Genomic DNA, 12069 nt, shown 5'->3' on the forward strand with positions numbered 1-12069 from the left:
ATTCGCACACTTCTAATCAGTTTGCTTTTTTTTTTTGTCACCATGCTTCGCAAAGATCGTCTGTGACTTAGCAACATGTGAAAAATGTTCCAGCCGATTTGCGCTCAGTTTCAGCGATAGGTTATAAACCTCGTTCAACTGAAACGCTGTCGGCATAGTAGTAGTAGTGGTGTTGTAGTTGGATCGGCACCGCGTGCGTGGAATAATCGAGCACTGCGAAAAAAAAAAAAACGTGTAGTAAAACTGAGATCTGGGCGAGCTGGTACGCATTCATGCTGGGGAAGAGAGGAATAAAGGCGGGACAAGGACGAAACAAACGCTGACGCAACAAGCGTGTCATGGTAATTGGTGGTTCTAGCGATTGTTAACACATTGATGTGTTACATTATACTTCAGGTTCCTCCTGAATTCATTATCTCCAGAAATATAGAGGGACTCGAATATGTTGGTCTGCTTTCTGTATATATATAATTCACTATCTATATCAGTCTATATCGTCGCTATCTATTTTACCAGTCAGTCCACATGAGATTTTGGGCTATTTTTAGAGATTTATGGCCCCAAGTATTTATTAGGGATAATTATCAGTGTGGTGCATGATGGTCAGCGTTTTTCAGATAATTTTGAAACAATAGGGTAAGAAATGAACGAAATCCTCTCTTGGGGAATGTGTGCACCTCCAGTAAATATGGTGGACAGAGAAAGAACATCTAGAAAAACGGATGTTGCTGTTTACTTGGATTTTGTAGTCACTACGAACGGAGATAGATCGGAGGCACAAATACTTCAACACTTTCGTTGAGTTTCGGGAGGTCGAACGGGCGCTGATCAGTGAACAAGAGACAGAGCTGTCTTTCTCTCTCCAGTAGACCACTCCTCGCTTAAGAGCAAAACATATAGGTGAGCCAGTGAGCCGTTCTGAGCCGCTCACTAAAGTTAGCCCCTTTGCCCATCTCGGTGAGGATTAGTACTAGAAGCACGAAAAAACAGGACCAAAGTGAACGAGAAGATGTAACACAGGTGCAGACTATCAACTGATTTTTTGTATTACAGAAAGGAAGCTTTATAGATCCACTAAACCAGAAAACAAAGAAAGGGAACACTATACCTCACTTCCACAGCTGGGATAGGAAGCCACAATTAAATCAAACCTACATGGCCTAAAAACAGACAACCATCAAAAAAAGCAAAATAGGAATGTAATGCATCAAACCAGCCCCCTGTACCGTGCACTCGTACTGAAGAAGCTATGTAAAACATTTAGAGGGTCTCTCAGATGGTTGGTTTGGGTTGGGTTGAGTTGAGTTGGGGTTGGTTTGGGGTTGGGTTTGGGGTTGGGTTTGGGTTTGGGTTTGGGTTTGGGTTGGGTTTGGTTTGGTTTGGTTGGGTTTGGTTTGGTTTGGTTGGACCACTTTTATTTCCATCGGAAATGGCTGTCCTCTTCCCCGCCCCCGGCACGCGTGATGGGGAAAACGGGGAGTCGTGCGCCCGCGGATTATAGGCTGGCAGGTAGCCCTTGGCTTGCGGCCTCTTCCGCCCTTTTCCGCCAGATGGACGGTGCGTAGCTGGATCGCAGGGTCCGCGCTTCGCAGCAGGGTATCCCAGGCTTCTCTGCTAGTTATATTTTGACCTATCCCTGGGGATTTTGGGCACTCTCAAATTATTTTTTTTATTTATTTCCAATACCTCAAAGACCCCAGGAGTACGGCGTTTTACATGAGGGGTGGGGTCGAGGGTCCCTCTCGCCCCACAGTGTTTGCACTGATCATTACTCCTAAGGTCTGATAACGCGTGAAATGACAAGACCGGGTTGATGAAGGTATTAGTTCGTAGCCGCCTCCACGCGAAAGCTTTCTATTATTTATGCCAACATCTGGCAGGGGTACCGGCCAGTCTACGTCTCAATTTATATGGTCGATGACTTCCCCGCAATTTTGGAAACGCTCGTCGTATGCCCAGTGTTCGGGGGGCTCGACGGCTACCCGCAAGTAGAAAGCTCGGGATAGCTCGTGAGCCGCCTCGTTACCAGGGACGGCAGCGTGAGCGGGTGTCCAAATTAACTGAATTTTCCTATTCAGCGTTCTTTGGGTGAGAATTCTGGCTGCCTCCGGCGATATCCTCCCCTTCCCTGACTGGAGCCATGGAGGAGGCTGAGGAGGAAACAACTTTAATTCAACGCACTATTAAGCGTCGAGAATGTCCTGGGCCACAGTCACCAATACCAACTGGTCCTTTAGCTAGTCAGAGGCTAACCAAGCCCACCAGGTTGGGGGAGGAGGGTGTGGAAAGTGAGGTGACTGTGAGGCAACAGGGCAGGAAAACATGCAGTGTTCTAAATTTGCATAATGTTCAGAACAATTTGAGCATGTTGGGGAATGTCTGATTCAGTATAGAAATGATCGCGCAGGAGTAAGGATTGTATTTAGTTGTATGCATCTAAGTATGCGTATTTGCGTGGTAGGGATTGATTTATCAGGAAGAGGAAGTGTACGAAGAGTTTCCCTAATGTTGTCATAGTGGGTGTTGATTTCTTTTTTGTAGTGAAGAGTAGCGTCCCACGTGGGTTGATAAGGCCAGGGAATGCCAGGCGCCCGGTGCTAAAGTTCGCGGGCGAGGCGATGGACTACCTCATTACCTGGGATTCCAGCGTGACCAGGAATCCACCTCAGTGTGACAGTGTTGAGACGTAGTTTAGTGAGAGCTCTGTGTAGATCATCTTGCAGTTCTTCAGAAATGCAACCCGTGTGAATGGCGCGTATAGCCTGTATTGAACCAGTGTATATTGTATATCCTGAAGGGTCAGGGGGTGCTTGTGCGAGGTCTTGATTTGTTTGTTTGTTTGTTTGTTTATGGGGTTTAACGTCCCAAAGCGACTCAGGCTATGAGAGACGCCGTAGTGGAGGCCTCCGGAAATTTTGACCACCTGGGGTTCTTTAACGTGCACTGACATCGTACAGCACACGGACGCCACTCCGCTTCGCCTCCAACGAAACGCAGCCGCCGAGGCCGGGATTCGATCCCGCTTCCTTGGGCACAGTAGTCGAGCGCCGTAACCACTGCGCCACCCCGGCGGTGCTGTGCGAGGTCTTGAATACTGGCGACTATTGGTAGGGTCTCGAGAGTAGCTGTAGGAGGAGGATTTATGTAAGCGCCGATGGTATGCGTCACTACCTCGCTGAAGCTCTGAATTGAGTAAGCAACTGCTCCGACGTCAGTTCGTGATGCATCTGTGTAGACGATCGTGGAATCAGTAGGATGAACATGATTGGAAACGCGAGCAGTACCTCTGCCTTGGTTAGTATCGGGTGCAACGTTTTTTGGAATGGGGGTTACTCTTAAGTTATCTGGGAGTAGCGAAGGAGGGGTAATGATAGGGAGGTCAATGGGTTTGAGTGCAACTTGTTGAAGTATCCAATGTCCTTGTTTGGTGCTTGAAAGACTGTACCGTCCAAACGCACACTTGTAGCCGAAAGACATGTATACTGCGTCTTTCCTTTCCTGTAAGCGAATTATAGAACGCCGGTGAACTTTGATGCGTTCAATGGAATACTGTTGTGTTCGTTGTTACGACTGTAGGAAGAAAGAAAAAAATGCACGGGTCTGCTACTGGCTCCGGTGCTGAGCCACCTCCGCTGCCTTTTTGCGACTGTAGGAAGAAGGAAAAGAAAATGCACGGGCATGCTACTGGCTCCGCAGCTGAGCCACCTCCGCTGCTTGATGATTGGGAAAGGCGCGGTAACTGTCTCACTTATTTTTGTGGACGCCTCAACCACGCCGTAAAGGAAGGGAGGAAGGTGGGATTGAAAGTGGAAAGAAAGAAAAGGAGGAGCCGTAGTAGAGGGCTACGGAGTAATTTCGACCACCTGGGTTGGTTGGTTGTACAACTTTTAATTCCATCGGAAACGGGGAGTCGTGCGCCCGCGGATTAGAGGCTGGCAAGTAGCTCTTGGCTTGTTGCGGCCTCTTCCGCCAGATGGACGGTCGACCACCTGGGGATCTTTAACGTGCGCTGACATCGTACAGTACACGACGCCTCTTCGTTTTGCCTCCATCGAAGCGCAGCCGCCGAGGTCGGGTTCGAACCCGGGAACTTCGGCACAGTAGTCGGGCGGCTTACCACTGCACCACCCCGGCGGGGCACCTCCGCTGCTTACCTGATTTATTTATAGGAAGGGAAAGGCACGGTAACTGTCTCACTTGTTTTCTGTGGACACCGCAATCGCGCCGTAAGGGAAGGGAGGAAGGTGGGAGTGAAAGTGGAAAGAGAGAAAGAGGATCCGTAGTGGAGGGCTACGGAGTAATTTCGACCACCTGGGGATCTTTAACGTGCGCTGACATCGCACAGCACACGGACGCCTCTTCGTTTCGCCTCCATAGAAACGCAGCCGCCGAAGTTGGGTTCTAACCCGGGTACTCCGGCACAGTAGTCGGGCGTCTTACCACTGCACCACCCCGGCGGGGCACCTCCGCTGCTTCATGCGGATAGTATGCGGATAGTATAGAAAATAGAGAAAAAAAAAGAAGAGGGAGACAAAGACGCGCGTCGCAACAGCCGCCGTCCACCACCGAAGTGGTGGCGGGTGCAACGACGGCCTACAACAGATAAATATTCAGTGGCAGGCTAGCCCCCGCCGCAAGCGGCGTTGACCTACCCATCCCAGCCCCGTAGGGTCAGAACAGCCACCCTTCACCACCACCCCCTTTCTTTTCTTTCTTTGTTTTCTCCCCTGTCCACACGAGGCAGAGGAGGTGGCGTAGGGCCAGGAACAACCACCCTTCACCACCATTTCCGCTGCCTCGTGCGGACAAGGGAGAAAATAGAGAAGAAAGGAAAGAACAGGGAGAAAGACTCGTGTCGAAACAGCCGTCGTCCACCACCGAAGCGGGGGCGGGTGCAATCGCTATTGTGTTCGACAAGGGGCGCGCGACGTACCGTCACGACAGGTCATAGGCAACCTGCAGTGGCCAGGCGGCGCTAGTGGAGCGCAGCGTTCAGCGCCGCCAACGGCGGCGCCGAGTAATCTGAGTAGGCCGGCGCGGTCGGGTTGCGTTCGCGTTGTACGGCTGGAAGCATCTCGGCTCTCATTTTCTGCGGTTTTAAGGCAATCGAATGTCTTCAGAGCTACTTCCGAAAACTATAATACTGACGAAAGGACACCGCCTGTTCGAGAATGGTCACGTTTAAAACGTAAACTGTGTCGACGTCACCGCGAAGTGCGCGCCGCTCGCGACGGAACACCCGCGCGCACAGCTTTGAATTTCGCGTGTGTAGACTGATTTTTTTTAACGAACTTTATTCCCTCAGGGCATCGGTCGGATATGTGATGATGAATTAAGAAATAATTAAATGAATGAAAAATGTAGTAAACGTAGCTTTTCATTTACCTATTGCGTTCACACCTCATGCCCAAACATTGAAAGTGCAGAGAGAACCTGAGAGGAGATTGATCGCCGTTTCTTCTTTTTTTTGTTCTTGCTGTTTGATTACAGCAGCATAATAATTTCCTCGCGGTTTTGCTTTACAGTTTAATACCATGACGAACACTTTTGTTCGTGGTGCACCTTTCGACAGTGCCGCGGAAGTTACAGGAGGCATGGTGCGGTACATACCCGCTACGGATGTCGTGGCGATTGCAAGCACTGTGCGGTTGTAACGTGCGTCATCACCGAAAACTGTGCGTGCCGGGGGCGGGGATTAGGGGGCCTCCTACACCGTTGAAAAAATAAAGCTCTTAACAACTGGCATGCATTTGTACCTCCGCACCTCAATCTTGGGGAAAGCCGGCGGGTAATGCTGGCACTCAACGGCAAAGCTTTCGTAAAGGAGGTCGTTAAGAGTTAGAAGTTTTTACTGTTGCTACTAATGATGAAATAGTCTATCGTCTGGGACAAGAGACTCTTGAGTAGCTTGAGCAGTCGGTGAAAGAAATATTTGGCGCGGAACGATAGAACGAAGTTCCTTCCTCAGCATACACAGTATCACGGGGCTCTACACTCCGCCACTTCGACTTTTTCAGCACCTTAAGAAATAATTTACAGATAAATATGCTTATTGAAATCTGTAATTGGAAGTTTTGAAGATATTTTGCCTTTGTGGTTCCGAATAGACACCGCATTAGAAATCCGGTTCACAGATCCACGAACATGTTTTTTTTTTTTTCGCCTCCGTTGAAATGCGGCTGGAATAAAATGCTGCGGCTGCGCGCCTTTGCTTTTCTGGACGTATGCCACTCGATTTTGCACAGCATATACCAGTACACGCCACATTTTACAGCGCGGAGCACGTACTGAGCAGTGTGCCCCAACCAGCGTGCGACTCCCCGAGTCAGAAGTTTATACCGTTTCCTCCGCTCACGGGCAATCGTCGTATTTTAGCTTCTTGGCGTCTGTACGCCAATGGCCCCATAACAAAACGAATATCAGCTACATTACTCTCTCGCAGCCAATATCTCCTTCTCTCATCATTCTCCCCAGGTTCTCCCAGCAAGCGGTACGCTTAGGTTTCATTCGTGATTGTGGCAGTCTTTCTCGCCGCCCTTGCGCTTATTTTTATTCTTGTTCATATCCGTAGTAGTCGAAGCATCGCGCGAGACCACTGAAGTCACTAAATGAGTAAATCATACTCACTGGGATAACAAAACGCGAACGCAGAAGGAACACAGCGGCCGCAACTTATACGGCGTCTGCTTCTGCGCCGCCTCAGTATTAGCTCCCGTCGGTTGCCAGGTGGCGCCACATGTCTCAGCAAACTCCATTGCAGGTTGCCTATAATGTCACAAGGCGATTACCGCTCGTGGCGAATGGACGTGCGTTCTATGGGCTCCATCGAGTATGGCAGCTCGAGTGGAAGTTAGGCACAGTGGTACCGGTCTTTCCACTGGAATCAACAGCAATTGATGAACGATCGACGAGGACACCGAGGTTTCAAGGTGGGCCCGTGATTTTTCTTTCCTAGGGACTTTGAGTGCACGTCAACCTACGAGGGGAGCTAAGCCTAAAGTCGCGAAGAGGACGCATACCGCCGGTGGAGGCGAGAGCCCCGTTCAGAGATAACTGGGACCACCATGGAGATCGTGGACGGTACAGACATCGATCTGAAGGACCTAATGATCTCAGGCCAGTGGCTTCAAGCCAAGAAGAACGGGAAAGCAGTCCCGTTAATAGGCGAGAGTGAAGACAGCCGCCTTGATAGGCGCCATCTTGAAAGGCAAAGAGCGGCAGAGAAGCGCGGCGGGAGGAAAATGCGGTCAGTGGAGCGGCAATATACCCGGATTCCACGCGGCGCCGAAAAGATTATTATGAGACCCAAGGGAGGCCTCGGACGCCTGCTAAAGTACGGAAAGGCGTTTTTAGCGGACGTCATTATGACAGCGGCTGTAGTCAGCAACGACGCAGTCAAAGAAGATATCACTCCGATAAAAGTGAAGCAAGACTCCATCCTCGTCGCGACCACCAGCAAGAAACTGTGAGACAAGTATGCAGCAGTGAAGCTTTTCAAGTTTGAAGGAGAAGATATAGAAGTGAACACTTACGTTGCCCCACCAGAAGGCTGCGGAAAAAGCGTAGTGCACAAGGTCCCCCTATCATTTGTCTGAGATGGAGATCATTAGGAGACTGAAATATTACGAAAATCCTCCAGTCCTGGCAGTGAGAAGGCTAGGACGAGAGTCAACATCAATATTAATACTTTTTGAAGATAATGTTGTGCCATGGGAGGTGCCTCTCTCAACCGCGGCGATGAGATGCGTACTCTACCGCAAGAAGTACTAAGTCTGCTACGCATGCGGCCGACTCGGGCACAGAGCGGACGTATGCCCGGATCCAGCCAACATGAAATATCGAGGCTGCGGTATGGAACGCCCACCAAAAGATCACAAATGCGAGAACAAATGTCAACTATGCGGGAAGGAACATTCATTAGGAGATAAAAAATGCAGAGAGATCTACAGAGTCCCGTACGAAGTGAAAAAGCAGTTCTGTAAACGAAAACTCGAGAAACAAGAGCAGCTAGAACTTCAATCTCATCACACAGAGGGAGCAACCACCGGAGGGATCCGCCGAGGCCACTCTGAGGAAAGGCGCGGGAACGCGTTCCGCGTCAGAGATGAATCGTTACCAAGGCTGGGAGAGTAGGCGGATGCCAAGAGACGGGAGCGCGACGCTCGAGCTCCCGTATCATAGGGCGTTCAGGCTCCCGGACCGGTGGAAGCTCCGGCTCCAGGACCAGGCCGCATTGCGACTCCAGAACCAGGGAGAGATCCTCATCCCGGGACCCGGAAAATCCGTGGACGAAGAAGCGGAACCCGAGCGTTTCCCAGGCAAAAGACGAGAAGGATAGGAAGATAGATAAGAAGTGAAGGAGCTTAAAGAACTGATTACAAAGCTTACCCACGAAAAAAACAGAAACCAAAAATGCAAATGCGGGCGGAGACCCGGACTCTCCACAGTGCACCGCCAAATGTTATCGCCAAAACAAATCCTCCGGCTCCAATTATGGCAAACCCCAAGCCGCCAGCGACCCCGGAGACCGAGAAAATGATAATGGAACCTGTTAGACCACCCCCGACAAAACGTAAGGGGGAGGGAGACGTTAACCCGGTTGTGGCACTTATAAAGGTAGACGCCAAACATGCTGAGGTCAAAACGTTCATGACACAAATTATGGGAGAAATCATTCTGATAAGAGATGACTTAAAAATTCGACCAATTGCACCAGAGACAGGAACAGACGCACCAAAAGATGGAGCAGGTAAAGCAGAGGCAGGAACAAATGGCAGCTGAACTGCGACTGCAAAGAACAAAACTTATTAACCATACAAAGTGGCAGCGATACACCGAGAAAAATTACACAGCTTCAAAATGGCCAAAAACGCAACTAACGATTCAATCATCTGGCAGTGGAACTGCCGTGGGTTCCAACGTAAGCGAGCGGGGGATACAGAGGGGGATAAGGAACGCCTTGTTAATATCCCCAATTCCTAAATATATGCATGCGAAATTTAATAAAGAACGAAGGGTAAAGCGAGCTGAGGCCTTAAGGATCGGAAACATGGATGACAGTGAGATAGCCTACGTCGACGTGGCCGAAGGCCAAATCGGGGCGGCGCGGTGGCTTCGGTCGGAAACGGCCGAAAAATTCCAGTTTCTGCTGCGGCTACCCGGGGACGCAATATAGAGGCGGCGGAGGAAGTGGCGATCGCTTTAGCTTGCACGGGAACAAAAGCAAAATTCATCATAAGCAACAGACTGCCATTCAAAATTCCGGGAAAGGCAGGATCTCGCCGGGCGGCAATGATCCTTAGCCAACAACCACTGAACAGGAAAATTCAGATAATATGGACACCCACACACGCTGCCGTCCGTGGCAACGAGGCGGCCCATGAGCTAGCTCGAGCACTCTACTTCCGGGCCGCCATCCCTCGACAACTGGAGTAACGCGGAGCGGTTGCTAAATTACGGGGAAATAATCAACCATTATCGATTGGCACGTAGGCTGGTAACCCCCACCAGACCCAAAATTGAATAACAAGCTGCTGCGTGGAGGCGCTTGCAAACTAATATGTTCATGAATCCGGTCTTGGCGTACATTAATGTGTACCCCGAGACGAGAGACACTATGATAGATGTAGTGGACATGTGGGGCAAGAGGGACCCTCGACCACATATGGGAATTTCGCTCTCCAGGGGTGAGATAAAATATAGTTAAAGAACTGGGAGACCCTGCTCCCAAGCTCGAACTCTGAGCTCCAGCGGAACATCGTCCACCTGGCGGAGAAGGCTATGTGCCAAGGCTAGGCCTTGTCCCATAGCTAGCCAGCATTTAACGCGGCGACCCCCGTCTCACAGGCCTACGTGACGGAGGCGGGGGTCATCGGCTTCTTCTGGTGGAAAATAAAGTTTCTCAATCTCCTCTATAGCCTCAGCGCAAAAAAAAAATATAAAAAAATAGCAGGGTTTCAACGAAGGTAGAACCAAGTTGGACGTGCGAATGCATGGTTTAATTCGGTTTAGCTGTTGGCCACGTATGTTTTTTTTTTTTGCTTTAAAGTTTCGATTTGTAGGATATACATATATTAGACAACGTGTTCACGTTTACGGCGTCTTCTCTCCCGTTCCAACTCAGCCCGACGTACATGGCGCGCTTGTAGGACCCGGCTCACTCGGCATTTTGGCCTGGCCTGATGTGCTATAGTGCCATAGCAATTGCGCGGTGCGTCAGGCAGGAAGATGTTTCGTAGCGAGAGCTACATTACGCCAGGTTTTCGAGCCGTCGGCGTGACTGCGCCGGCACAGCCACGGCGAAAGGGACGAGGTGAGCAGCGGCATTTCAAGTTTCCACAGAAAAAAGTGACAGATACTACGCCATTGCTTTCCTGTAAACCAATGTAATTTAATATAAAGAAAAAATTGGAAAACAAAAATTTGGGTTAGCTTCTATTAATTCTATACTCCGTTTCATCCACCAGGTGCAACGCAGCGAAAGCTACGCAAGTAGTCCGCAAGAATAAAATAAGGAGGCATATCACTAATTGCTCATTTCGTGGCCGAGTGGTTTCCGCGGAAAAGGGCCGGCTCTATCCTGAGCATACACGTTTGCAATAATTTCCTTCGCCTGGAGATCCTCGCAGTGCGGATCTAAAAAAAAAAAAATGCTCCGAAGAGGCAGCCGAGGTCGCTGCGTTGCGCAGAGCGTACCGCTGGCAGGGTTGCGGGCCAGCGAAAACGAGACGCAAACGAAAACGACAAACAAAACGTACAAATTCACCAAATTCGATCTTCCTAAAAAAGTAGCTTTTTATGGAGTTGATGGCAAATTTAGATGTATTAAACTTGGATACAACGCAACTATTATTTCCGCTCGTCAAGAGCAGGCACTATTTTTCATCGCGGATGCGATGAGCGCGAACAAGAGCTCTAGCTTTGGCAGTGTTTAGGTGAATTGAATCGTTGTTGCTATCCGTTTTGAGGAGGGTGGCTGTTCCTGGCCCTACGGGACTGGGATGGTAGGTCAACGCTGCTTGCGGCGGGGGCTAGCCAGCCACCGAATTTCATGTTGTAGGCCGTCATTGCACTCGCCACTGCTTCGGTGGTGGGCGACGGCTGCTTTTGCGGCGCGCGTCTTTCTCCCCCTCTTCTTTTTCCTTTCTTGTCTATTTTACTCTTCTGTCCGCACGTGGCAGCGGAGGTGGTTCAGCTACAGAGCCAGCAGTAGGGCCATGCATTTTCTTTTCGCCTACAGCCACAACAACATATCGGTGTTGACGCAGAAGCAGCAGCGACAGTGTGTTGCTCGTAGCCCGTGCTCGTAGCTAACGCCAATTGTCGCGGCGGCGTCTCGCAAGAGGCTCGTGCCGTTCCGGCGTTTCCGCCGCTCTTTTGGCTTTAGTCCTTTCTCTTTTCCTCCTCAAACTTTCAGTTCTCCGGATCATCAGGCACAGCCAACCGACGACCATAAAGAGCACGGCTGCTCTTCTTCAGCCATCATGTGCGTCTCGCTACGCAGCTGCTCACGCGCTAAGCTACTTCCCACGTGAGTTCACCTTTGACCTTACCTTTGGTTGGAACATAGCTACCTGAAGTGGCTGTGGCTTATGTTCCAACTTGACATCGAAGCTGTTTGAAGGTCACTGGAAGGATACGGTGACCTTGGCTTACATAGCGTAGTGAAGCTATCGCTTCAAAATAATCGCGGATTGGAAAGGCGGCGTTACAGGGGGCTACTCTCGCAGCTTTCGCTAGTGTCACTAAGTACAGCTACCATTTTTTCTTGCCCAATGTGGCCTAAGATGCGTAGTTGTTCATGCTGAAAAAACATTAGAAACGACAAAAGCGGTAGCTGCGAAACACCGCACAACGAACAGAGGCCGCGACTTTGCCAGGTACCTCCAGCGTCCCTCAATAGGGTCCTGGTACTCCCCTGATGGGGCTGGGACAGGTGGGTCAGTGCCGCTTGCGGCGGGGGCTAGCCTGCCACAGAATTTTTATGTTATAGGCCGTCATTGCACCCGCCATCGTTTCGGTGGTGGACGACGGCTGTTGTTGCGGCGCGCGTCTTTCCCTCTTCCTTTT

Source organism: Amblyomma maculatum, chromosome 1 (assembly GCF_055883805.1).
Source record: "Amblyomma maculatum isolate TAMU_Amacu chromosome 1, ASM5588380v1, whole genome shotgun sequence".
NCBI classification, from domain to species: domain Eukaryota; kingdom Metazoa; phylum Arthropoda; class Arachnida; order Ixodida; family Ixodidae; genus Amblyomma; species Amblyomma maculatum.